Raw genomic sequence first — 27,563 nt, 5'->3', positions numbered from 1 at the left:
AGTGAACATGGGTGTGCAGGTGTTCTTGTCATAACGCTCTGTGTAGATGCCCAGGAATGGGTGGGAGGGAAGGTCTGTGTTTAGTATTTGGAGGAACCTGCAGACTGCTGTGCTGAGTGGCTGCACTACTTCACATTGCCACCAGCTGCACAGTAGGGCTCCTTTTCTCCACGTCCCTGCCAGCATTTGTTCGAATTCACAATGCTGGCCAATCTAACTGGATTAAGATGGAATCTCAGGGTTGTTGTGATTTGTACTTCCTTCAAGCCCAGGAATGATGAGCATATCCTCCTGTGTTTCTTTGCCATTCTTCTCTCTTCTGAGAAGTCTTTCCTTAGCTCCCCTGCCCGTTTAGTGACTCAGCCCACTATATTTTAGCATAAATGTAAAAGCGGGAGAGTCTGCATCCCTGGCATGTTTTTGGATCCAGTCACAGAAAGCCCTACTTCCGACAATGTGAATTAAGGTCTGTGGTTTTGGTGCACCCTGCTGGGGACGTGGCCTGGCTCTGGGGCGAGCAGCCTGCCTAGTCTCCACACCTCTGCACTGCTTCTGCCTGGACTTTGGCCTCAATAACTGAGGAGAGAGGCTGCCAGACCCCCTTTCTCTCCACACACCCTGCCTCTCCCTGGTTCCAGGTTGATAGCTCCAGAAAGCAGTGGGGCCTGAGATCACCAGGACAGACCTGGTGCCTGCTTTCTAAACCTGATAAAGGACTGCGAGGCCAAGGTGAGGGCCGTGGCCTCCCACAAGGTGAAAGGTGGGTGCCCATGACCCATGCTTGAGAAGGAGGGCTCAGGGTGGCGGTGCAGCCGGCACCATCGCATCCTCCGCCCTGGCCTGCAGAGTTCTGCGAGAACCTCTCTGCATATTGTCGGGAGAACGTGATCATGACCCAGATCTTGCTGTGCATCAAGGTAACTGGATTGGGGGAGGGAGTCAGCTGGGCATTAAAGAGGGCCCAGAACAGGCTGTGGAAATACCCCATGCACCTGGGTCATAGTCTTCAGCCAAGGAGATGGAGGCAGGACCCCTGCAGCCTGTCCCCAAACCCCCTGCCAATCATGTGCAGAGGAGGCTGAGGCAGGTCCCCCGGGGCCTCCCTCCCTTCTCCCTCCCAGGAACTGGTGTCAGATGCCAACCAGCATGTGAAGTCTGCCCTGGCCTCTGTCATCATGGGCCTCTCTCCCCTCCTGGGCAAAGACAACACCATCGAGCACCTCCTGCCACTCTTCCTGGCCCAACTGAGGGACAGGTGAGTATCCCATTTCGGAGTCCCCCACCCAGGTGATCGATTGCCATCGCAGAGTCCAGCAGGTATACCCAGGGTAATTTTGGGGCTGGGCAGTTGCCCTGGGGAGATGGCAGGTCTGTAGGGTGTTGCTGTGGGGTGGCACTCCTCTCCCCCCATTCTGGGCCCCCTTGGGCCAGGCATCACTGGAGCCCCATCCTCTGCAGTGCCCGGAGGTGTGGCTGAACATCATCTCCAACCTGGACTATGTGAAGGAGATTTTCGCCATCCTGCAGCTGTCCAAGTTGCTTCTGCCAGCAATCGTGGAGCTAGCCGAGGATGCCAAGTGGCAGGTGCGGTTGGCCATCATTGAGTACATGTCCCTGGTGGCTAGACAGCTGGTGCCTGATCCAGGGCATGCCAGGTAGGGCAGGGAGGGGAGAGGAGGCTGGCTATCCTCCTTCACCCTCTGAGCCCTCAACACCTCTCTCCTCTGGCAGGGAGTGGAATTCTTTGATGAGAAACTCAACTCATTTTGCATAGCATGGCTGGTGGACCATGGTGAGTCCTGCCATAAGGAGCTGGCAGCCAGTGGGCAGGGCACGCCACTGTTCTGTCTGTGTAGCCCCCTGCTGTTGTAACCTTGAGGGAGGCTGGCGCTGAGCGCTGACCCACTCTAAAACTCTCCCATGGCCTTCCTGTCCCCCTTGCAGTCTATGCCATCTGTGAGGCAGCCATCAACAACCTCAAGAAGGTGGTGGAGAAGTTCAGGAAGGAGTGGGCCCATGCCACCATCATCCCCAAAGTGCTGGCCATGTCTGGAGACCCCAACTCCCTGCACTGCATGACCACCCTCTTCTGCATAAACGTGAGTGTGGCTCGTGCACCAACTGCACCCAGGAGCCGGATTGCCAGGGGAGAGGCACACACAGCCCCGCCGTGACACCAAGTTTGGGAGTGGAGTGATTGGGGGTCAGGGCCAGCTGTACACATCCAGAGCTGGGTGTACTCCAGGCCTCCGGCACCCTTGGACTGGGTGTGGGTGACCTGGTGTGAGACACACCATTGGCTGCATTTTCAGAGTTGAGCTCATTGTAAATTGTAGTTGCGGGGAGGTTGTGTCAGTTGTGTGTGCCTTTTGGATGCTGGTGAGGGTTCTTGAAGCATCGACACCCGGGCCCAGGTGTCAGGCACTGACTGTACTGATTGTGTGCCCTTGCTTGGCCAGGTTCTGTCAGAGGTGTGCAGGCAGGACATCACCACCAAGCACACGCTGCCCACCATTGTTCGAATGGCAGGGGACCCCGTTGCCAAAGTCCGCTTCAATGTAGCCAAGTCCCTGCAGAAGATCGGGCCCATCCTCCACAACAGGTGAGCTGGGACTCGCTGTTCTTATGCTCCTCTCCAGCTACACTGTTTCTTCCTTTGTGGTGATTCTGAGGGTTGACCTCACTTGGCAAGCATTCTGCCACTTGAGCCATGTGCCCAGTGCTTTTTGCTTGGTTATATTTCACAGAGTGAATGTGTGGCCCAGGCTGCCTGGTCTGTGCATGCTGCTCACACTGCTAGGAATAGGGGTGCCACCACGTCCAGCTATTGCTAGGGCTTCCTCAGTAGCTGGGATTACAGATGTGCACCACTGTGTTCAGCTGCCACTGCTCCCTGCTGCTTCCTGCCAGTGTCGGCTTCACTGTAGACTGAGGAGTCAGCAGTGGAGGTGGCGAGCCTAATGGGGAAGGGATGTGAAGGGAAGGGAGGTGAGGGGTGGCTCAGCATTGCTAGCAGTCTGGAGATGCAAGGAGGTGGCAAGGCCTGAACTGAGTTCACAGCTGTGGGCCCCATCAGCTTCAGGCTCCAGCCCTTTCCCCTCTGCTTCCAGCACCCTGCAGAGCGAAGTCAAGCCAGTCCTGGAGAAGCTGACCCAGGACCAGGACTTTGCCCAGGAGGCCTTGACTGGTGCGGGCTGTGGGTGGGCGTGCAGTGGCAGGTGAGAGGGGTGGTGGTGCCTGGGCAGGGGACAAGGAGGGCCAGAGGGTGGCAGTGCATATGCAGGGGCTGGGGGCCAGACAGGCAGGTGGATGGGGAAAGGGTGGTGGGGCCTGGGCAGGGGCGCAAGAGGGCCAGGCTGGGCTTCTGAGCTGGCCCAATCCTGTTCCTCCAATTCTGTCTCTTGCCTGATGCTGGAAGAAGAGCCAGTGCTTGGGCTTCCAGTGCCTGGCCTCCGGCCCACCCTCCGCTCAGCCCTCCCTGAGCTCCTCCCTCAAGGAGCCAGTGTGTCCCTGACAGCTCTCCCTGTGCTTGGCCTGATCCCAGACCTGGCCCCATGCACGTTCCTTGAGCCACCTGGGGAGACAGTGCCCGGCCCCCTCCCAAAGTCTGAGGGACACACGGTGGGATAGACAGCAGCCAGGAGGAAGATGCCACTCCTGCCCTGTAGGGAGAGACCCGAGCATCCGGGTCACTGCCTCTTGCTGCTGAGATGGGGACCCCATCCCTACCTCCCTCCCACTTCCCTCCCCTTCCCGTCCCCCACCCCCTACCCCGGTGGTTTATTTGTGTCAACTGTACTGTTTATGTTTTATTCCCTTTTCCCCTCTTTTCACAAAGAAATAAAGGTATAGAAACAGTTGACCCTCAGGTGTTAGTGGGTGTTGGGGGGAGTGTCCTGGGGACTTGGTCTCTGCCCTTTTCTGCGAGGACACTTAGTCGAAGCACTCACACTGAGTGTCCTGACCCCTAGGCATGCTGCCTGCTGTGGCAGAGCTGGCCAAGGACCGGAGCTGCCTGCGGAGGCCCTACTGTTCACATCCTCCTATTATTCACATCCTCCTACTGCTCAAGTCCTCTTACTGTTCACTGAGCCACACCCCTGCCCTGGGAAAATCATCCATGTTTTTTGATGGGCACATAGCATTGTCTCAAAGCCTGGGTTTCCCACTGGGTACCGCAAGCATTCCCAAGGCCCCTGTGGTCAAGGATATCAGTGTGAGTCTCCTTTACAGCTTTATATCTTTGTTTTTTTTTTTTTTTTTTTTTTTTGCTTACTCATGTGTATTAAACTCTGATCCTGGCTACTGGACCTCAGCTCATCAGCTGAGAGTGAGCACTCTACCACCTGAGCCACAGCCTCACTTCTGGTTTTCTGGTGGTTTATTGGAGATATGAGTCTCATGGTCTTTCCTGCCCTGGCTGGCTTTGAACGGTGATCCTCATATATCAGCCTTCTGAGTAGCTAGGATGACAGGAGTGAGCCACCAGCACCTGTCTAGATTTGTGTCTTTTAAAGTCTGGATTCTACCTGAGAAAAACATATTTATATTTCTTGTGTGGCTTGTTTTCCTTCCCAGGATGTGTGATGAATTCCAGTTCAATTCATTTTCCTGCACGTGCCAGGCTTCATGGAAAGTTGTTTTATTAGCTGAACAGACAAATATATGAGATAGAAACGAGTAGACGGCAATAGATTGCATATGAAAAATTTGGAGCTATTTGGTGGTGGGGAATTGATATACCGCATAAAGCAGACAGTATTTCCCGGATCTGTATACACCTGCCTGAACTGTAAAGCAGTGACCCGGCTCTACCCTGTGCCTCTCAGCCAGGAGGGAGAGCTGGCCCGGCCCAGTTATAAACCAGCACTGCATAGAGATGACACTTCACCAGCCAAGACTGAAAACTGAAAGTTCAGGGTGGAAAGCCATGCCAAGCAAATGGGAACTGACCTGAAAGGAAACCCCAGTTGCTTGTCCCATGAGAGCAGGGGAGACACCAAACCCAATTTAGGTTGATGAGATAAAGACCATCACCCTCTGCTGACAGACAGCGAGCCAGCACACTGATGCCTACTGCTGCCCCGGTTTCATGAACTAGTACTACTGGAGGCCATAGACCCTTAAGTCCAGGCCAAGTTAGAATGTTGGCTTAAGACCCCCTCTCATCAAGAGATAGGCTATCGAGCCCAAAGTCAGCCATAAGACTTAAGGATCAAATGAAGGAACAAGTTTAAAAATTCAAGAATCAAAACCATAGCACAACTTTCCAGAACCTCTGGGATGCAGCAAAAGCTTCTCAGGGAATTTATAGCTCTTGGGCCTGGCATGAAAACAGGTGTCTCAAATGACATCAATGATGAAGCACAATATAAAAACAAACCCAGAACAGTGGATAGAAATATAATCATAAGGTCTGGGAAGGTGACTCAGTGGTAGAGCACTTGCCTTGCATGCTTGAGTCCCTAGGTTCAATTCCTCAGCACCACACATGCAGGAAAAAAAAGCCGGAAGTGGTGCTGTGGCTCATGTGGAAGACTGCTAGCCTTGAGCTGAAGAGCTGAGGGACAGTGCCCAGGCCCAGAGTTCAAGTCTCAGAACTGGAAAAAAAGAGAAGGGACACTTTGGGTAAGAAACTTTGGGGACACAAGGCTTACACAACTCTGAGGTTGTTTACAGACAGTTATCTCAAGTTGGGCCTCAGTGTCTCCTGCCGGCCTACTGGGATCCAGGAGAGGTAAGTGACTGCACCACTCCCCTGTCCCCCTGAAGAAGCACCCACATGAAAGTGAAAAGTGTCTTGATAATTGTCACATGGGGGAAAAGAAAAAGTTTACTGAGAACTTGGCTTGCCACCCCAGGTGAACGGAAAATCACCACTCCTGCAGGAGCTGACCTCAGCTGCTGACCTCTTGTACCCCTATCTAAGTAGCCCTCTGCAGCTCTGAAGTGCCCATGTGCATCTCAGAAATGACCTGCCCTGGGGGCTGGGAAGGTGGCTCAGCGGTAGAGTGCATGCCTTGCAAGCATGAGGCCCTGGGTTCGATTCCTCAGCACCACATAAACAGAAAAAGCTGGAAGTGGCACTGAGGCTCTAGTGGTAGAGCGCTAGCCTTGAGCTGAAGAGCTGAGGGACAGTGCCCAGACCCAGAGTTCAGGCCTCATGACCGGCAAAAAAAAAAAAAAAAGAAAAAAATGACCCGCCCTGCCATGCACACCCTGAGAGAAGAGGCGAGCACTTGTGTTCACTGCCATTGGAGAGGCGCAGCCTGCAGGAGAGACCCCAGGTTCCACACTCTGGGTAAGGGATCACCTTAGGAGTAGGGATTCTGGATTGAACCCGGATGTATAACAAAGAAACAGGGAAGGATAGGAATGGGCTAGGACAGTGAAAAGGACTGAGGTTCTAGGCCCCCCTTACCCCCAAGCCCTGTTGGTTCCTCACTTCCTCTCCCTCACAGAGTCTGTCCTGGTTTATGACAAGTGAGGAGGAATCCTGATTGTCCAGGGTCTGGGGAAGATTTGTTCACATCAGCGACTCTAGAATGGCATTTGAACCTAAAATTGCCCCTCTCATTCTCTGTCATCCACCTCCTCCTTCACCCCCACCATCCCCACCGCAGACTTGGTTCATCTTCCTGGTATTTCTTCTGTGAAATGTGGGCTCTGTGTTGAGGAAATGGTGAAACCTGGGACCCACTCCCGCAGCCAGTGTATTGAGGTATAAGTGCATGTGACCCCAGGAATGTGTCACGCATGTTTCAAGTTTCTTTCTTTAGTCAGTCAGCTTGAACTTGGGGGTTGCCCATGTTCCTTGAGCCCATTTTGCTCATGACTAGGCCTCTACCACTTTGAGCCACAGGTCTACTTCTGGTTTGCTGGTGCTTAACTGGAGAGAAGAGTCTCACAGACTTTACTTTTCTGGTCTGGCTTTGAATTGGGAATCCAAGGTCTCAGCCCCTCAGTAGCTAGGATTACAGGCTTGAGCCACTAGGGCCTTGCTTGTTTAGAATCTTAGATCTGATTCTACAGAGGAGAAATATAGCTGCCTTCACCTCAGAACCAGACTCACCTTCCCTTAATACCATTTCTCCAGGTTCACCCATTTCCCTGAACATGCCATCTTCCACTTCCCAATGGATGAATAGAATTGGATTTTTCCTAATACATGAGAGATAGTAGGACAGTATTTCCAGTGGTCTGAATGCTGGATGGAGAATGCTGAGTTCCCTTGGCACCATGAATGCCTCAGTTTCCCAAGCCAGAGCCTCTGAATGAGACTCAAGGAACAGAGAGGATGGGAGATGCCCATGTGTCTATGGGGGTGATCCTCTTAGGCCAGACTGTGGTTGGGTTTGTAGGTAATTTGTCTCTTCTCTCCCATTGTCTATTCCTTTCCTGCCTGGGGAACAGGATGAGAGCCACACACTTGATTCTTAGGCACTTAATTGTGACCAACTTTCTATGTCTTCTGTGTAGGAGTGTTCCCCAAACCATGGTGGCTTTGTGCTGGAGAATTTTCTTAAATGATGTGGGGTGCAAAATGGTCTTCTATCTTCACTGAGTGGGCAGGAGGTGTCGATTGTTAGCACTTGCTCCCTGAGCATCTTCCTTGCTGTCAGCATCAGTCATGGAGACTCCAGTTGGGCAGGGCTGAAGGGGAGAGCCCACAAGCATATTGTCTCCACAGTGTACCTCAGCTGGGGGTGTCTTCCTCCTCCTGAGAATTGTTTGTCTCATGTACATGATCGGACCCAACGCACATGACAACATGACGAACTTATAGGCCTATGGATACTGTTCTTCCATGTGTGATGATCCAGTTGCTGATGTACTGCATGTGGCCATACTCTCAGTGCCTGATGTTCTGTGTCTGGGGCTCATGCCCTGGGCCAGCACCTCCATGCTCTTTGTCCTGTACAGGCACAAGCAGAGAATGCGACACATCCAGAGGACCAGTGTCTCCACCAGAGCCCCTCTGGAGTCCAGAGCCACCATAAGCATCCTCCTCCTGGTGAGCGCCTTTGTCTCCTTTTATACCATGTCCTGCATCTGTCAGATTTGCTTGTCTGTGATTTACAACCCCAGCCCTGTGCTGCACCATATAGCGGAATTTGCTTCAGGCTGTTTCCCATCCCTCAGCCCTTTCCTGCTCATGAGCGGACACTCAACTCCCTGCAGCTTCCTCTTCACCTGCACAAAGAAGAAGAAAGTGGTCCTCCGCTGAGGACCATCAAGCTGGCATCTCTGCTGAACTTTGCTTGGCCATTCAACAATCTCCACACCTAGATAAAAGTCATCTGCTGGGAGATAGAGGTGTGCACACATGTGCACACCTCTCCATTTGTGTGCTATATATCTCGTTTGTGTTCATCTGTCTCTGTTTTGCTGGCCCACAGAATTATATGAATGTGGAAATATGAGATTTTGAATAATTCTTATTAGGTCATGTCAAGTTCCTCCAGAGAATCTGCCCCATTAATTGGTAGTTGTGTGAAATTCAAGATAAACTGGTTAAACTCACTTAACAGGTTTTCCTAATTCCATTTTGAGTCTTTTGATTTTTCTTTCTTTCTTTCTTAATAGTTTCCTATGCAATGAAGCAAATAATTCTTAAAGCCCTTTCTTTTCTGGAGAAGAAAGTAGTTGGAAAGAAAATATCAGCTGGCAATTGTTTCTAACATATTTATGAGATGATTTCTATGTTGCTTTGTATGTCTTTCCTCCACGGTATAACCCATGCTTTCACTGTATTTGATGTTGATATAATTTGTGGAGGAGAAGGGAAAAAGAAATCTTTTAACTAGGGATACAGGTGGACCCATTGCAACAATGAGACTTACAAGTCGTTATGTCAAAAAATGAACTTTACTAAGCCAGGCCCAAAGAAGCATAGGTCCCATGGTTTCCCTTATTTGCAATATCTAGTATAGGTATGAGTCAAGCGGAAAAGGTCAGATAATGTGATGTTAGGAAAATGAACCCTTAAATATGTATTTTAATGTTATCGTTTCTTTCATGCATGTGTTTCTAATGCATTTATAAGATTATTTCCTTGTTGCTTTGTATGTCCCTCCCCCACAGTGTAACCCCCGCTTTCACTATATTTGATGTCAGTATAACATGTGGAGGAGATGGGGACAAACAAGTCGTTTAAGGATTCAGGTGGACCTCTTGCAACAATGAGAAGTACAAAATGTCATGTCAAAACCAGCTTTACAATGTCGGTGTGGGGGGGGAGGGGGGTATAATTGGGTGGGGGGAGGGGGGTAAAATTGGGTGGGGGGAGGGGGGAGGCGGGGAAGGGAAGTGAAGGGTAAACAAAGGAGGAGGCTGCAATGCTTGGTAAGAAATGTATGCATTATCCTGCCCATGTAATTGTAGCCCCTCTGTACAGTATGTTCTCAAATAAAATAAAATACAAAAAAAAATGAACTTTACAACTTTGGTGTGGGGGAGAATCAGGTTGGGGGAGGGTGGGAGTATGGGAAGGGTTGGGAAGGGGAAACAAAGAGGAGGCAACAATGCTTGATAGGAAACATACTCGTTATCTTGCCCATATAATTGTAACTCCTCTGTAGGGTATTCTCACAATAAAAAAAATAAAGAAAAGAAAATATCACCTGGGTGTGGTGGTTGATGCCTGTGTTCTGAGTTCATGAGGAGGCGAGATCTAAGGATCACATTTCAAAGCCAGTCTAGGCAGAAAACTCTCTGAGATTCTCATCTCCAATAAACCACTAAAAAAACAAACAAACATGGATGTGGTGCTGTGGCTGAAGTGGTAGAGCATTAGCTTTGAGTAAAATCTTCCCAGGGACAGAATGGAGGCCCAGATTTTAAGCCCCAGGCCTGGCACAAAGAAGGAAAGTGAGAATGAGGGACACAGACACACAGACAGAGACCAACAGAGAAGAGAGAGGGCAAGCCAGCAAAGAAGGAAGGAAGGAAGGAGGGAAGGAAGGAAGGAAGGAAGGAAGGAAGGAAGGAAGTAAGGAAGAAGGAAGGAAGCAAGGAAGCAAGGAAGAAAGGAAGGAAGGAAGGAAGGAGGAAGGAGGAAGTAGGGAGGAAGGAAGAAAGGAAGTGAAAGACCCTAGCCCCCTAGGATACTTTCGTCAATGGGAGTGCGCCCCAGAAAACTCAGACTCCAGGCCGGGAGATGCAATAAGCATTTGACGTTATTTGACGTTTGCGCAAACGGACTCTCTGTCCCGAGCAGACAGGGAGCCCTGAGCAGCGGCTACAAGCCTTTTTAAAGGCAAAAACCACAAGATTAATGCATAACACAAAGCATCCCATGATTGGTCCATTTAAAGGTCAACATATACGCCAATAATCACCTTGCCACGCGGGAAATTTTGTAACACTCTTTGTAAAATGACTGGCTCATGGTTGGTTTAAGGGGGGTTTACATGGCTACAGGCCCATGATTGGTTGACACTTGGCTCAGCTTGTGGTCTTGCCAGGTGGTCGTTGTCAAGGTTTGTCCCAGGGATTGCTGCTTAATTAATCTGGAACTGAAGAACATGTACTATCTATAACCGCTGTCCTTGTCCTGGGTGGGCTGATATCCGGACATCTGGGCCAGCCAATATCCTTGAGTCACTGCCTAGTTTTATCTCCCAGGGAAGGGGGTCTGAATGCAAGCCTATTTATAGAAGCAAAATCAGCAGTTAGCAAGTTAGTAATGGTAATGGTAAAAGTGAGGTTTTTAATTTTTAACCCTTCAGAAGGAAGGAAGGAAGGAAGGAAGAAAGGAAGGAAGGAAGAAAAAAAGGGAGTCCTGCTGGTGTACCACTGACCACAAACATCAAGGCTCCTTCCTGACAGTTAATCCCTTAGTCTTGTCCGTGCTTATTTCTTTTTTTTTTTTTGGTCGGCTGTGGGGCTTGAACTCTGGGCCTGGGCGCACTGTCCCTCAGCTCTTCAGCTCAAGGCGAGCACTCTACCACTTGAGCTACAGCGCCACTTCCGGTTTTCTGGTGGTTTATTGGAGATAGGAGTCTCACGGTCTCTCCTGCCCGGGCTGGCTTTGAACCGCGATCCTCAGATCTCAGCCTCCTGAGTAGCTAGGATTACAGGCGTGAGCCACCAGCGCCCGGTCGTGCTTATTTCTTACACATAATTTATTTTCACAATTCTTTCTTTTCCTTGGCAGTCTATGTTACATATCTCTAGACTCTGCTAATTCAACAAGGACATCAAGTGTACTTTTGAAAAGCACCTTTTAAATATAAAGTTGTTTTTAAAACATGAAGGCTCCTTGAGAAAGTCCCTTGCTTGGCTATTGTGACATTTCCTGCAGTGCTCCTCATGTCTCTTGTTATGAGGTCACTTTACCACAGCCTCTGGGGTGCAGGTCAGGGCTGCTGTGCTGAATATGAGCAGGGGCCTCCTGTCCAGGGCTCTCCACCTCCACCCTTCTGTTCTCAGGAATGAATTTCAGGGTGACAGCAAGCCAGAAGTAGCACTGATTTCCCAGGGACAGTCACCAACCCTGAGCACAAGGCTCAGGGATAGGACCCAGGCCCTGAGTTCAAGTCCTGGGAACCACACACAACAGGAAAGCAAGCAGATGGCAGGCCTACCTCCTGAAGCCATCCAGGGACTATGCCAGGTGCTGAGTGGACTGTGGGCACTGAGCCAGGCGCCTCCTCCTGATCCTGAAGTTCCCACAGCCACCCCACCACAGAAAGGCTTGAACCACAGGCCCTGCCATCCCTGCACTCCCTCTCCCCACACTGGCTTTAGCTAGATTCCCTCCATGCCCCATCCCCTTAATCCAGCCCAAAGACATTCCACCCAGCACACCCATGTTCTGGGCTCCATGGGGGAGCTGTCTGTTGTCATTATTAACCTCACACACACCTGGTCCTCTCCTGACCCCTGGTGTTCCCGTCCCCATAGGTCCTCCCCATCTGTGTCACCTTGGAGAGTGTGGATGTGGACTTAGTCTCCTGACCTAGGGGCATCGCACGTCCTCCACCAGCTCCCTGCCTTGTGAGGGGACGCAGGCATTCCCTGCCCCCAACCCACCCCCTCTCAGCACCCGATCCCCAGGAGCACCCCACCCTCCAGCCATCTCACACTCTGTCTTGAGCATGATCCAAATCCAAGACAACCCAAGCCCTGCACTACCCCTCCCCCACAGCGCTCAGCAAGCTCCACACGCTTTTCCTCTTTTATTTTTTGGTTGGCCTTGGGGCTTGAACTCTGGGCCTAGGTGCTGTCCCTGAGCTCTTCAGCTCAAGGTTAGGCTCTGCACCCCATGCACCCCTGCAGTACAGTGGATGCACAGACACCCATCGTCATGCTGACATGCAGCCCTGTCTGGACTTGTTACTTCTGGAGTGTTCCCACATTTAGCAGGTCTTTCTCTGCTGCAGACTGGCTCTGTCGGGATGATGGAGGACACCTAGTGGAGGTAACTGGAATAGGTGGGGAGATGGCAAACAGACAACTCACACACAAGAAAGAGGCTTTGTCAGGACGACGGAGGACACCTAGTGGAGCTAACTGGTATAGGTGGGGAGATGGCAAACAGACAACTCACACACAAGAGGAGTGAATGCTGAGTGTGATTTATTGCAGAGGATAACAAGCTTTTATAGTGAAAGTCTCCATGAGAAAGGGCAAAATTTTACACAATCTTGCTGCAAGACTTCGTTCTTGGGTGGTCACCAGCTGGTTGCCTGATCTTGTTTTTTGAATGACGAGTTATGACGATAGGCACTTGTTCCAGGCTTTACCTCTATTTTTAAGAAATACAATTTTTTCGATGTTTATCACCTATTAACCACTAACCAGAGCATATGGGCAAGGTGCTGAACAGAAAGGCATGAACTCTAGTACTTCATAGTTACTTTTGTTTAGTTTTATACTTTATAAGTTTCAAATCTTTTCTAAGCAATTGTGCTTCTTTGCCATTCTTTAGAGGGTCCCCAATTTGTGGCCCAAAATCATGATATTCAGTATACTTAGTTAAATCTGGCCATATATCAAATTTAAGCTCATAGTGTCTTTTCTGTAACCCTTTCACATAATCGTTTACTCTTCTCCATAGAGGCCTTAACTGTCTCATAAGATCTTTCTTGTTCCTTCTTTGATAGTAAGCACCAAGGAGGCCTAGATCTAGCAAGTCTCTCAGTAAATGAAAGAGAGTAATAGGAAGTTCTTTCTCCTAAGTAGTTTTCCCAACGGTTGCGATCCTTATCATACACACCTGTTAAAGGCTATGGATCTGGGGGAAGTCTTTAGGGTCCTCTAGATAATGGAGGATCCCACCATTTTCCTCTGATAAGCCATTGCCACCTTCCATCTACCAACTTTTTAGGAATCTTATTTAGCTTTTGGTCTAAATATCTCTCTACAGCTTTCTTATCTACAGAATATCTATATGAGTCTATTGTATATGCTTTAGGATTAAACGGAAGTCTCCAATAGCCATACACTCTTTCTGCTCTAGCCGTGCCTACAGATTCTTGTAAATCTCTTACAAACAATTCCTTCTGCTGAAGTGACGTCATGAAACCCCCAATACTTTTATATTTACTTATGACTTGTCTACTAGCCTCCATAAGAGGGGCTTTCAGGGTAGCACTTAACTCTGGTGAGTTATTCATATTCTCAAGATACGCATCAGATGTTGGAATCGTCAACACTTCCAAGAAAGAGCCTTGAATAAGGGAACGTTGAGCATGAGTAAGTAGAACAAGCAGCAGGAACAGTAAAAGATTAATAGACACTCCTATACAGTGAAGAAAAGAAAAGCAGGAACAGAAACACATCTTTCCCAGGGGTTTGCCAGCCTTTTCCAGGAGGTAGGCCTTTTTGAAGCCCCATTCTCAGATCTGAAAGCAGGTTTCCCATGCTAAGCAGACTCCACTGGAGTAGGCGTGGCATTTCTCCATCTCTGTCTCCTCCTTTTCTCCTGAGCACCCTCAGTTCTGTGCCACCATCTTGTACGAATCCCTTTCCTGTCCCCTGTGTCCTTGCCACACTGTGGCCGGACCCCCCAACTCCTGTTCCCCCACCGCACACCTGCCAGCAAGATCTCACAGCCAGTTCCTGACTTGGATTCATTCACAGCAGCATCTCGTGACTATGCTCAATATGAAGGAGGGATGAGACATGCTCACCTCTCACTTGTGGGGATGACTTGAAGCTCCTAACAAAGCCTCCCAGGAAAAATGGGTTGTGACACAAAGGTGCGACTCAGCTCATGAACCAGCTGGGAGGTCAGCTCCTTCCCCACACTCTGCATGCTTAGCTTCGGGGCTCCATGCCCCACCCCTTGTGCACCTCCTGCTGGTAGAGCATGCCCCACTGTGTTGCCATCCTCGCAAAAGAACCAGCCTGGAGAAGCGCGGCCACTGGGATCAATCAGTGGAATTCTGAAGGGCCAAGAAAGTCCTGTCCTGGAGAATATTTGGGGGGAAGCCCTCATGCCTGGTTAGATCTGGGAGTAACCATTGACTGACGCTTAGGACAGGCGCCATCTGACTTTGTTCCTGGGTCACACCCAAGTCCAGGCATGATGGTAGCCACTATTGCACATTGCAAACACCTTGCCTAGTTAAGTCCCTGCCAGACTGTATCTACCTTCCCATTGTTTCTACTTCATTAAAATCCAAACTACTCACTTCTTACAGCTGATAGTGCTTTGGTGGAGAAACCTTTAAAGCAGATGGATCCTTGTTATAATGACTTTTTTCAGGGGAGGGTGGCAGCGGGAAAATCAGTAGTCGAGCTTGAACTCAGAGCCTGGGTGCTGTCCCTCAGCTCTTTTACTCATGGCTAGTGCTCTACCACTTGGAGCTTAGTGCCACTTCCAGTTTCCTGGGGTCCCTGCACCCTGGGATCCCGGCCCCAAGATGCACAACCTAACTGTCAGTACGCAGAGTTTTTACATATGGCCAGCACAGAGAAAAAGATACGAGCTGGAGGTGGGTGGGGGAGCACTGTGTGACAGGGCCACTCTACACTCCTCAGGGAGGGGAGACTGAGTCCCATCCTGTGCAACACAGTGGCATGCAGATTTCCTGCTCAGGTACAGCTTACACTCTCAGCACTGTTCTCTGCCAAAAATCCTTTTCTATCGGTTCAGACTCGGTTCAGCTACTGCCTCCTGGAGGTGTTTCAGGCTGTCCCTCCCCGTGCCTGCCCCCAACCACCGGCCCCTTGCCCGGCTTCCACCCGAAGACAGCGCCAAGCCCAGCCACAGTCTCAGGCCTCAGGGCTGGGCAGGGGAGGCTGGGGCACCGGCAATCTCAAGGATTCTTCCTTTCTGACCTAGGACTCACCACAGGAAGAGAAGCACCCAGGCTCAGAGCACCACCTACAGAACAGCGACACTACACTGCTGTCCTTTAAGGTGTCAGCCTGGCATTTTGCTCTAGCCCACAATCATGCTGCAGTAATCACTCACAAAAACAATCCTGCATGTTCTGCAGGCGTGAGGCTGAGGCTTCTGCTTTTCTGTGTGGACAGCACCACGTTTTCCCATAGATGGATCCTGCCACATGCGACTGGAGAGGCTCCCAGGCAGCAAGTACAGAGAAGAAGGAACCTAACGCCACTTGGGACTCTGACCCCAAGTGTCTGGATCCCCTGGAAGCTCTTGGTCTGAAGCTCCCACATTCCCCTCATCCACTGCCCCAGTTCTTTCCATCCAGGCAGGCAGAATATTGTCTGATGAGACTGTCCTCCCAGCCGACACTTAGGAGTTAAATGGACTGAATGCTCTTCATGTCTCTAGCATGAGTCACATGACAGTTTCCACCTTGCAGAGCCCAAGGCAGGTCTCAGGCTGGGAGCCTCATTCTGGGTCTGCAGCTGTCTTCCAGCAGACTTCCGAGAGGACATCCTGCCTCCACCTTCTTCCTCAGCCTTCCCCTCAACACAGTCCTGCAGTACATAAAGCTTGTCTACCTGCATCTCACTCTCTGTACTCCATTATCCAGGGCCCCTGCTGTGGGCTTCTCTTATTAAGCAGAAGCCATCTCCAGGCACCCCAACTTCACTGTGCCCCAAGAGTCCCCACCTGTAAGAAGGGGAGGAGTTCACTTCTGGTCCTTTCCACTCCAAAGGCCAAGGTGATGGTGGAAAGCTTCTTGATGCTGTTGAGGCAAAGCTGAGGAGAGAATAAGGAGGGAGAATGTCAGTAATCCCAGTCTCAAGGGAGCTCCACAGTGCTGGGATCAGACGCTCAGCACACCCTCCATGCCATCCTCTGACCTGGATCTCACAGTTCAGTAGAAACAGCGCACTTTCTGAGTTCATGTAAGATCACACACGCTGCCCACCACTGGCTACTACACCACATACTCCACTTAGTAGCTGGGGCTGCATAGCATGCATGCATGCATGCTCTAGGCAAGGCCCTAGACAAGGCACACACACCTGAAACCTCACTGAACCCTCAAAGCAATCGTACAAGGCATGATGCTGGCTCACAGCGTCAATCCTGAGAGGCACAGCACAAGGCAGAACCTCTTGCCAGCTGACAGAGCTAAGAGGATGGTTGGCAGAGCAGGCATTTAAACTCAAGACGTGACTTACGGTGATGATGAGAGAACAAACAATAGGATACTATTACTACAAAAGCAAAAGTCATGTATGCTGATGCACACCTGTAATCCCAGTATTCAGCAGACTGATGTGGAAGAATCGTGACTTCAAAACCAGCCTGAGGTACATAGGAAGATCTTTTCTCAAACTAACAATGACAACAGAGGGGCAACCTCAGCAGTGTTGTGGGCAGCACCATGGGTGAACACAAACCCAAGACTGTACAGGTGGGTCTGGGTGCACAGTTTCTTGCTCATTAACTCTCTCCAGAATGCAGGCCATAGGACCAGAGCTTTGTTTCAGGAGAGGGCCATGGTAACTACTGCACCCAGCGTTTCCATCTCACAGCCATGGCAGTAGAACCCTGATCCGTGTCGGATGGTACATTCCAACACCTGTTACAGGACGGGTCCAGCCCAATGTGCCAACAGGATGGCCACAGGGTGCAGGTGGTGGCACTGCTATGCCACCAGCCTGACCCTGTCTGCACCCTGTCACACCCTTTCTGCTTGATCACACTTTGACACAGTCTTCCCCATCCAATGAAATCCGCATTAAAAAAAGTACAAATTGAGAGGAAAAAGCACAACATTAATCAAGTGTTGGAACTCCAACACACACTTGAAGATCTCTCAGCAAGAGTAGATGCAGTTAAGGACGAAACCCTGAGGCTAAAATCAGAAGACCAAGTTTTTGGACAATATATAGAAAACCTCATGCCTGCTTCTAGTGTTTTCCAAACAACTGACATGAAAAGGAAAAGAAAGTAAGGGATTGAGTTCCCTTCTCATTTATGGAATTGCTGTTTCTCTCTCCTTCTCTCTCTCTCCCTTTCCTTCTCTCCATCCCTTCACCTACCCTCCTTCTCTCCCCCTTTAAAACTTGGGTAGATTCCAAATGTTACAGTACCTTTGTTTGTGGCTTCATTGAATGTTTATGAAAATAATTTCAAATCTAGGCAAAATTAACTACTTAACAGGAGACTTCCATGAGTCTGTATATTATGTTTGTCTAAGAAACTGTGCAGATGTATTGTACAGACTTTATAATTAGACTTGCATATATTTATGAAACTTGAAAATGAATGTTTTATTGAATTTGCTTTGATATATAGGCTTAGTCTTTTATTACACGCTTACTTATTAAGATATACAAGAAAACAACCGTGTTGTGAAAATGTGACCAAAACCATGTACTTAATGCATGGCTTGATGTATGTATCTGTTCACCATTGTGTGCCTCTCCTCCATCTGCCTCATCCTCCCCATTTACCTTCTCCTAAGTCAAGATAGTTTCACATTTGTAAAAGTACTTTGAGTAGTAATCTCCGGACAGTAATCTGATCTGTAAGTCCTGAAGTTAAGCAAAACCTTGCCTAAAGTTTGTCAGTTGTACCTTCTAATCATAAGATAGGACTAATGGTTTCTCTTTAATCATTTGAAAACAGATTTGGGCTATAAAGTGGATTTTAAGTTGAAACTAAATTATCAAATTGAGATCTGTTTAAAAACAAAGAACCAACTTGCTTTTGCACGAAATAACCCACTTGCTATCTGAAAAGATAAGAATTTTGGTTATGGGCTGTGAAGGTGGCTCAGTGGTAGAGTGCTTGCCTTGCATGTATGAGGCCCTGGGTTTGATTCCTCAGCACCACATAAGCAAAAAGAAAAAAACTGGAACTGGCACTATGGCTCAAGTTGTAGAGCGCTAGCCTTGAGCTGAAGAGCTGAGGGACAGCACCCAGACCTAGAGTTCAGGCCCCACGACCAGCCCCCGCCCCCTAAAATAAAGAATTTTGGTTATGTATCGATTAGAAGTAGAAAGTCTGGGAGGAATACACAGAAATAGGTAAATAATAATGTGATAAATGTAGCAACCAATTCCAAATGTTTTCACTCCAGATTTGTATTATCTCTGCACAGAACAGATCCTTCAGGGAATATATATATATCTATATATACATATATAGATCTATATATGTATATATAGATCTCTATATATATACATATAGATCTATATATGTATATATATATATGAAAATGGGGTAAGTTTGACTCATTTTACATATACCACATGCTATGCTATTCCAGCTCTAGGGTTTGGTGGCAAGGTTATTTGTTGTACCTAGCCAATTAAATGTTACCAAATTCCTTGAAGAGTGTACTGGTATTAGAATCATGAATGAGACAATTTTATATGTATAATAATTGGTAAGCTCAGTATTTTTATCTCACTCTGTAAATTCAACTAATTGGTTGGTAGAATTTTAGTCATGCTCAGAATGAGGTTCCGGGAAGATGGCAGAGGAGAAGCTGGAATCTGAACAAGCTCTCGCATAGAAAGTAGTTTTAGAGTTCCAGTGAACAGTCCTAAGCCAGAGAATCACACCAAGTGTGCCATCACAGGACAGAGAGTTAGACAAGAGAGGGGAAGCCAAGGAAACACATCAGCTGCCGCTCCAGCGGCGGGATCGCGGCGGCGACCACCGCCGCGGGGTCATACCTGAGACACAGAGAGTCGGGGACGAAGGAGCCAGACGCATCGGACGAGCGGATTCTACTCAACACCAACAAGAACCGACAAGGAGCGAACATCTTCATCCTGCTGTTTGCAGACCAGAGAAGACCCAGGATCCAAGACTCGGCGTGAGTACAAGCCCGACGTCCTCACTCCTCAGGGAGCAGAGGAGGGAAGGCCACCCCTCCCCCCCCAGCACCGGTGATCTCCATCTTGGATACCGACAAAGCTCGGAGGAGCTGCTAGCTCCAGCTCAGGCCTTGGAATAAAATGAGTCATTTAGCAGGTCACAAGAACTTAACGGTGAAGTGACCTGCCAGACTCAGCTCCATCCAGGGAAAAGTCACCCAGCTCAGGCGCCAGCCATTGGAGTGCCTTGCCTCACTGGGTAACCAGAGCCAGAGGCTGCCCCTCCCTCTAGCAGCCACCACAATCAATTGAAAAACAGAAACCCTGAGAATGGCTCCAGGCTGGGCGCTGTGAGCTTTATCACAAAATAGCCCCAGGGAAAAGCTACTGATTGTTGAAAGGCCTCAACTCTACCCAGAACCTAGCCTCATCACCACATCCCCCTCTTTTGTGATTCTCAATGCAGACCACCCTCCCAGAAAACTAACCTGGGAGGGGGATCTCAAAATCTTGGGTAAAGCAGAGCATTTTTCTGCCTCTTCCAACCAACCGACTTAAGAAACCAATCAAGCCACAGGACCTCAAGCTGACCAGAGACTCCAACAAGAGACTGGTTGCAGACAAAAGGGAGATACAGGATTCTTCCCACTCCTCCCCCCCCCCAAAAAAAAATCAAAAGACTTTTTTTTCTTTCTTTTTTTTTTGTTTTTTTTCTTTTTTTTCTTCTTCTTCTTTTCTTTTTTTTTGCTTGTTTTTTGTTTTTTTGTTACCTTATATATATATATATATATTTATAAATTTTTTTCCCTTCTAAAACTTTTATTAATCTTTAATTTTTGCCTCTTCTGAAAAAATAATTGTTTTCCAGTAACTTTTTTTTTTCTCATCTTATAATTTTTATTTTAGGAATACGTGAATGAGCGTTTTCCTTTCTTTTCTTGTCTTCTTTCTCTTTTTCTTTCTTTCTTAATTATCTTTTTGTTTTTTATCTAGCTCTACTGAACTTCTGATCTTTTCTTCTCCCTTTCCCATCCTTAAAGTTTTTCACATCTCCTCTATGTCCCTCCCCTTCTCTGAATATATTCACATTCCTCTCTAAATAGACGGTCTTTTAACCTCTATAATAACATTAATTTTTACATTTCTATTCTTTTTCTGGTCTCTCTTTATTCCCCTTTCCATCTCTTCTTTTTCTCTCTCTCTCTACTTGCATCCTACTCAACCCATTTCCTGCACTGTGATTAGGACAAAGTTAACTCCCCCTGTGCCTCCCCATACCAATCTATTCCTATTTTTTACCCACATCTCTCCCTAATCCTAATAATTTCTGGTTTTCCAAATTCTTTTCTGTGGTTCGAAGTCCTTTAACATATAGTTGTTTGATGTTGAATAGATGTATCTGTTGAACTAGATTGTATCTGTAGACTATTGACTGTACAAATGCAAACTTTGGTTGATGGTTGCCTTAAGATAGTGTTCTAGCACAAAACTGGTGCAATCTTTATCTCAAATGGGCCGAGTAAGCCGGAAAAACACAAGAAAAATGGCAAATTCGGGTATCTCAATTCCCAACCTTGATAATCAGGGATTAGAACAGATAAAGAATAATCCAGAGGAGAGTTCCCAAATAGCTCTACAAACACTAATAGCAAACATGATAAATGAGAAGTTTGACAATGTACAAAGGACTCTGTATGAGCGTGATAGGGAGAGAGCGGAGACATCCCAGAAGTCTATACAGGAATATCATAAGCGTGAGGAAGCTACTCAAAAACTGATACAGGATTTGCGTGAACAACTTGAAAATACTCAAAGAGAAAGGGAGGAATGGCGTGAGCAGGCAGAGAACACTCAAAGAGAACTGCAGGAATCCCACAGAAGGGAGGAAACTAATCAAAGAATAATTCACGAATTAAGAGACCAGGTAGAGAATACACAAAGATCCCTAAAGGCATTCATGGAATCCATTAACAAAGAGCTGAAGGAAGTCAGGGAGACCACAAAGAGAATGCTGAATGGAACCCAACAGAAGGAATGGGAGCCCAAAGAAACCATAACCAATCAACTAAGTGATTTGAGAACAAACACTGAACACCAAATTAAGGAAGTAAAGAAATTCATACAAGACCTAAAACAGAGCTAAAACAAAGAACTTGAAGCCATCAAAACTGACCAATTAGAAGGAAAAGAGATAAAAAACAAAGTAGAGAGTCTTCACAGCAGGTTAGACCATGCAGAAGATCGAATCTCAGGGATTGAAGACAGCCTAGATATTATAGAGAAAGAACATACAACCATCCAAGACAAGTCCAAGAAATATGATAGGTCTATCCAACACCTGGAAGACACCATCAGAAGGCCCAATCTAAGGATAATGGGTGTAGAGGAGCACCTAGAAACAGAAGTTAATGGTCTAGGAAATTTGTTTAACAGGATCCTAGCAGAGAACTTCCCAAACATACAAAAAGATAAGCCTATTCAGATACAAGAAGCTTCTGGAACCCCAAATAGACCAGACCAGAATAGGACATCCCACCATAACATTATAATCCACACAGGATCAACCCAGACCAAGGAAAAGATCCTTAAAGCTGTCAAGGAGAAAAAGTTAATCACCTATAAAGGGAAACCAATTAGAATCACCTCAGATTTCTCAGCAGAGACAATCAAAGCAAGAAGAGCCTGGAATGATGTATGCCATGCCCTAAAAACAAACAACTATCAACCAAGAATACTGTACCCAGCTAAACTCTCCTTCATAACTGAAGGCCAATTAAAAACCTTCCACAGCAAAGAAAAATTGAAACAATACATCTCCACCAAACCAGCCCTGCAAAAGATTCTTAAAGATGTCCTACACATAGAAAACCAACAAGAACGCAACAAAGGCCAAGAAACTGCACCCAAACTGAGAATCCAAGAACCTTAGGAAGAACCCAGTTTTCACAGCCCCCAAGAAGGTGGATAACATGGCAGGAACTCCCAAATACCTCTCAGTCCTATCTCTTAACGTTAACGGACTGAACTCTCCAATTAAGCGACATAGACTGTCTAGTTGGATTATAAAAACCAAGACCCTTCTATCTGCTGCCTGCAGGAGTCACATCTTGCCCGTAAAAACAAACACATTTTCAATGTTAAAGGCTGGAACAAAATCTACCAAGCAAACGGCCCTCATAAACAGGCTGGAGTTGCAATCCTAATATCAGATAAAATAGACTTCAAATTAAAATTCGTGAGAAGAGATAAAGAAGGTCACTACATACTAATTAAAGGATCTCTCCTTCAGGAGGATATTACAATTCTAAATATCTATTCGCCAAACAATGGAGCACCCAAATTTATCCAAGAAACACTACTTTCCCTCAAATCCCATATAGATCCAAAGACATTAATTGTTGGGGATTTTAACACACCACTCTCCCCACTAGATAGATCAACTCGGCAAAAACTCAACAGAGAAACCACAGATCTAAACAGCTGCATAGATCAACTAGACTTAACAGACCTTTACCGAACATTTCACCCAGGAGCATCAGAATACACGTTCTTCTCAGCAGCACATGGAACGTTTTCTAAAATAGACCACATTTTAGGCCACAAAGCAAACTTGTCTAAAATCGGAAACATTGAAGTTATACCTTGCATTCTCTCTGACCACAAGGGAATAAAATTAGAACTCAACACCAAAAGCCACCAAAGAAAGTCCGGTATCACATGGAGGCTGAACAACACACTGCTGAATCATGAGTGGGTCATGGAAGAGATTAGAAAGGAAATTCAAATGTTCATGCTATTCAACAAAAATGAACACACAAACTACCAGCTCCTCTGGGACACAGCAAAGGCAGTACTCAGAGGCAAGTTTATAGCTCTGAGCTCCTACATCAACAAATTGGAGAGATCGGAAACTAACAATTTAATGACACATCTAAACCTCCTTGAAAAAGAGCAGCAAGATAAACCCCGATCCAGTAGACGGAAAGAAATAATCAAAATTAAATCAGAATTAAATGAATTTGAATCCAAAAAAACTATAGAAAGAATCAACAAAACAAAGAGTTGGTTCTTCGAAAAACTTAACAAAATTGACAGACCCTTAGCAAACCTTATCAGAAAAAGGAGAGAACACACCCAAATTAATAAACTCAGAGATGAGAATGGAAACATCACCACGGAAACAACCAAGATTCAGAACATTATAAGGGAATACTTCTCAAAACTTTATGCTAATAAGTTTGAGAACTTGACAGAAATGGACCTTTTCCTAGCAAATATTGACATGCCAAAACTAAACCAAGATGATTTAAACCAGCTTAACAGGCCCATATCAAGCATTGAAATAGAAACAGCAATAAGAGACCTCCCAGCTAAGAAAAGTCCAGGACCAGATGGTTTTACAGCGGAATTTTATAAGGCCTTCAAAGCAGAGCTCACACCAATTCTCCTCCAACTCTTCAATGAAATTGAAAGAGAAAGCTCACTACCGAACACATTCTATGAAGCCATCATAACCCTCATCCCAAAACCAGGCAGGGACTCATCAAAGAAAGAGAACTATAGACCCATTTCTTTGATGAACATTGATGCAAAACTTCTCAACAAAATTTTGGCCAATCGACTTCAACAATTCATCCAAAAAATCATACACCATGATCAAACAGGATTCATTTCAGGGATGCAAAGCTGGTTCAATATACGCAAATCAATTAATATTATTCATCACATCAACAGAAGCAAGAATAAAAACCACATGGCTATCTCAATAGATGCAGAAAAAGCATTTGACAAGATCCAACACCCCTTTATGATGAAGGTTCTGGAAAAATTAGGAATCCATGGAACATTCCTCAATACAATAAAGGTTGTATATGACAAACCTACAGCCAGCATTATACTCAATGGTGAAAAACTAAAGCCATTTCCTCTTAACTCAGGAACAGGACAAGGATGCCTACTCTCTCCACTTCTCTTCAATCTAGTATTAGAATGCCTTGCTACAGCAATAAGACAAGATGCAGACATAAAGGGGATCCAAATAGGGAAAGAAGAAATAAAACTCTCCCTCTTTGCAGATGACATGATCTTCTATTTAAAGAATCCCATAGACTCCACTCCCAAATTACTCAAGCTGATTCAAAACTTTGGCAAAGTAGCAGGTTATAAAATTAGCCCCCAAAAATCAATGGCTTTTCTATATGCCAACAATGAGAAAAGTGTGGCTGAAATTAGGAAAGTAACTCCATTTGTAATAGCCCCACAAAAAATAAAATACCTAGGAATTAACTTAACCAAAGAAGTGAAGGACCTCTATGATGAAAACTTTAAAATCTTGAAAAAGGAAATCAACACAGAACTTAAAAAATGGCAAAACCTCCCATGCTCCTGGATTGGCAAGATTAACATCGTGAAAATGGCAATACTTCCCAAGGCTATCTACAAATTCAACGCGATACCTATCAATATTCCACCCTCATTCTTCAAGGAAATAGAAGAGGCAATCCAAGAATTCATATGGAACAATAAAAGACCCCGAATAGCAAAAATGCTCCTCAACGGAAAGAACACTGCTGGAGGAATATCAATACCAAATTTCAAACTCTACTATAAAGCCATAGTAATCAAAACAGCTTGGTATTGGCATAAGAACAGACCTCAGGACCAATGGAATAGAATTGAAAACCCAGAAATGAACCTACAGACCTATAGCCATCTAATCTTCGATAAGGAAGCTAAAACAATAGAATGGAAGAAAGACAGCCTCTTCAGTAAATGGTGCTGGCAAAATTGGTTAACTACATGTAGAAAACTAAAGCTAGATCCTTATATATCACCCTGCACCAGAATCAACTCCAAATGGATCAAAGACCTTGAACTCAAAGCAGACACTCTGAAAACATTACAGGATGGAATAGGAGAAACCCTAGGTCTCCTTGGCTCAGGTCGAAATTTTCTGAATAGAGACCCGGAAGCACAACAAATCAAAGAAAGGTTGGACAAATGGGATTGCATAAGATTGCAGAGCTTCTGCAGGGCAAATGACATAGCTGGCAAGATCAATAGAAAGCCCACCGATTGGGAGAAGATCTTTACTAGCCATACAACGGACAAGGGTCTCATATCTAAAATATACTTGGAACTCAAAAAATTAAACCACCCAACAACAAATCCTCAAAGAAACAACTGCCCAATAAATAAGTGGGCGAAAGACTTAAAGAGAAGCTTCTCTGAAGAAGAAAGAAGGATGGCCAATAGACACATGAAGAAATGTTCAACATCCCTAGCCATAAAAGAAATGCAAATCAAAACAACATTGAGATATCACCTCACTCCAGTTAGAACAGCAAAAATCAACAACTCTAACAACAACAGATGCTGGAGGGGATGTGGACAGAAAGGAACCTTACTTCATTGTTGGTGGGAATGTAAACTTGTTCAACCACTTTGGAAAGCAGTATGGAGGTTCCTCAAAAGACTTCACATAGATCTCTCCTATGATCCAGCAATCCCACTTTTGGGCATTTACCCAAATGTTTACAAACAAGACCACACTAAAGCTACCAGCACAACTATGTTTATTGCAGCATTATTTACCATAGCTAAGATATGGAACCAACCCAGATGCCCCTCAGTAGATGAATGGATCAAGAAAATGTGGTATATATACACAATGGAATTCTATGCCTCCATCAGAAAAAATGACATTTCCCCATTTGTTAGGAAATGGAAAGGTTTGGAAAAAATTATATTAAGTGAAGTAAGCCAGGCCCAAAGAAACATAGGTCCCATGGTTTCCCTTATTTGCAATATCTAGTATAGGTATGAGTCAAGCGGAAAAGGTCAGATAATGTGATGTTAGGAAAATGAACCCTTAATTATGTATTTTAATGTTTTCGTTTCTTTCATGCATGTGTTTCTAACGCATTTATAAGATTATCTCTTTGTTGCTTTGTATGTCCCTCCCCCACAGTGTAACCCCCGCTTTCACTATATTTGATGTCAGTATAACATGTGGAGGAGATGGGGACAAACAAGTCGTTTAAGGATTCAGGTGGACCTGTTGCAACAATGAGAAGTACAAAATGTCATGTCAAAACCAGCTTTACAATCTCAGTGTGTGGGGGGGGAGGGGGGTATAATTCGGTGGGGGGAGGGGGGAGGCGGGGAAGGGAGGTGAAGGGTAAACAAAGGAGGAGGCTGCAATGCTTGGTAAGAAATGTATGCATTATCCTGCCCATGTAATTGTAGCCCCTCTGTACAGTATGTTCTCAAATAAAATAAAATAAAATTAAAACACACACACACACACATACACACACACACACACACAAAAAGAATTTTAGTCATGCTCATAACATTTTCTAAAAATTTAGTTCATAGATTCCATTTGGTAAAGGAATCAATATCAGAGGTAATATTAAGATATTGTACTAGGAAATGAGATCCACTAATATAATTTACGGTTATTCGATTTGGACTACTTTAATCATGGGATAATCTTATGTGTTAGTATAAGATTTCATAAATGAGAGTTCCAGGAAGATGGTGGAGGAGAAGGTGGAGGCAAAACAAGCTCTTGCCTAGAAAGCAGTTTTAGAGTTCCAGTGAACAGTCCTAAGCCAGAGAATCACACCAAGTGTGCCATCACAGGACAGAGAGTTAGGCCAGAGAGGGAAAATCCAGACAAGGAGACAGATTGGAGCTCTTGCCAGCTGCTGCTGCTGCAGCGGCAGCGGCGGCACCGGTGGTACCGCCATTCCTGAAACAAAGCGAGTCTGGGACGAAAGAGGCAGGTGTGGCAGGCGAGCAGATTCTACTCAACACTAGCAAGAACTGACAAGGAGCCGGCATCTTCATCCTGCAGTTCGCAGACCAGAGATGACCCAGGAACCAAAACTCGGCCTGAGTAGAAGACTGATATCCTTACTCCTTCTCAGGGAGCAGAGGAGGGAAGGCCACCCCTCCCCCCTGTACCGGAGATCTCCATCTTGGATACTGACAAAGCTCAGCGGAGCTGCTAGCTCCAACTCAGGCCTTGGAATAAAACTAGGGTCATTTAGCAGGTCACAAGAACTTAACGGCGTGACCTGCCAGACTCAGCTCCACCCAGGGAAAAGTCACCCAGTTTGGGCGCCAGCCCTAAGAGTGGCTTTCTTCACCAGGTAATCAGAGCCAGAGGCTGCCCCTCCCTTTAGCAGCCTTGACATCAGTAAACAGAAACCCAGAGAGTGGCTCCAGGCTGGGCTCTGTGAGTTTCTCACAAACTAGCCCTCGGGAAAAGCTACTGTTTGCTGAAAGGCCTCAACTCTACCCAGAACCTAGCCTCATCACAGCATCTCCAAACTTGA

At 46.5% G+C, this 27,563-nt stretch overlaps 2 pseudogenes; one reads left to right on the top strand and one right to left on the bottom strand.

The window, feature by feature from the left end:
• LOC138812436 (serine/threonine-protein phosphatase 2A 65 kDa regulatory subunit A alpha isoform-like) overlaps positions 1 to 16,281 on the bottom strand; it is a 28,050-nt pseudogene extending 11,769 nt beyond the window's left edge.
• Positions 8 to 8,289, top strand: LOC138812383 (serine/threonine-protein phosphatase 2A 65 kDa regulatory subunit A alpha isoform-like; annotated as a pseudogene).
• Positions 16,282 to 27,563: the final 11,282 nt, after the last annotated feature.

Source organism: Dipodomys merriami, unplaced genomic scaffold, assembly GCF_024711535.1.
Source record: "Dipodomys merriami isolate MVZ:Mamm:240054 unplaced genomic scaffold, mDipMer1.0.p SCAF_57, whole genome shotgun sequence".
Classification (NCBI taxonomy): Eukaryota; Metazoa; Chordata; class Mammalia; order Rodentia; family Heteromyidae; genus Dipodomys; species Dipodomys merriami.
The sequence above is the reverse complement of the archived record's forward strand: the minus strand, read 5'-3'. Positions and strand labels throughout refer to the sequence as shown.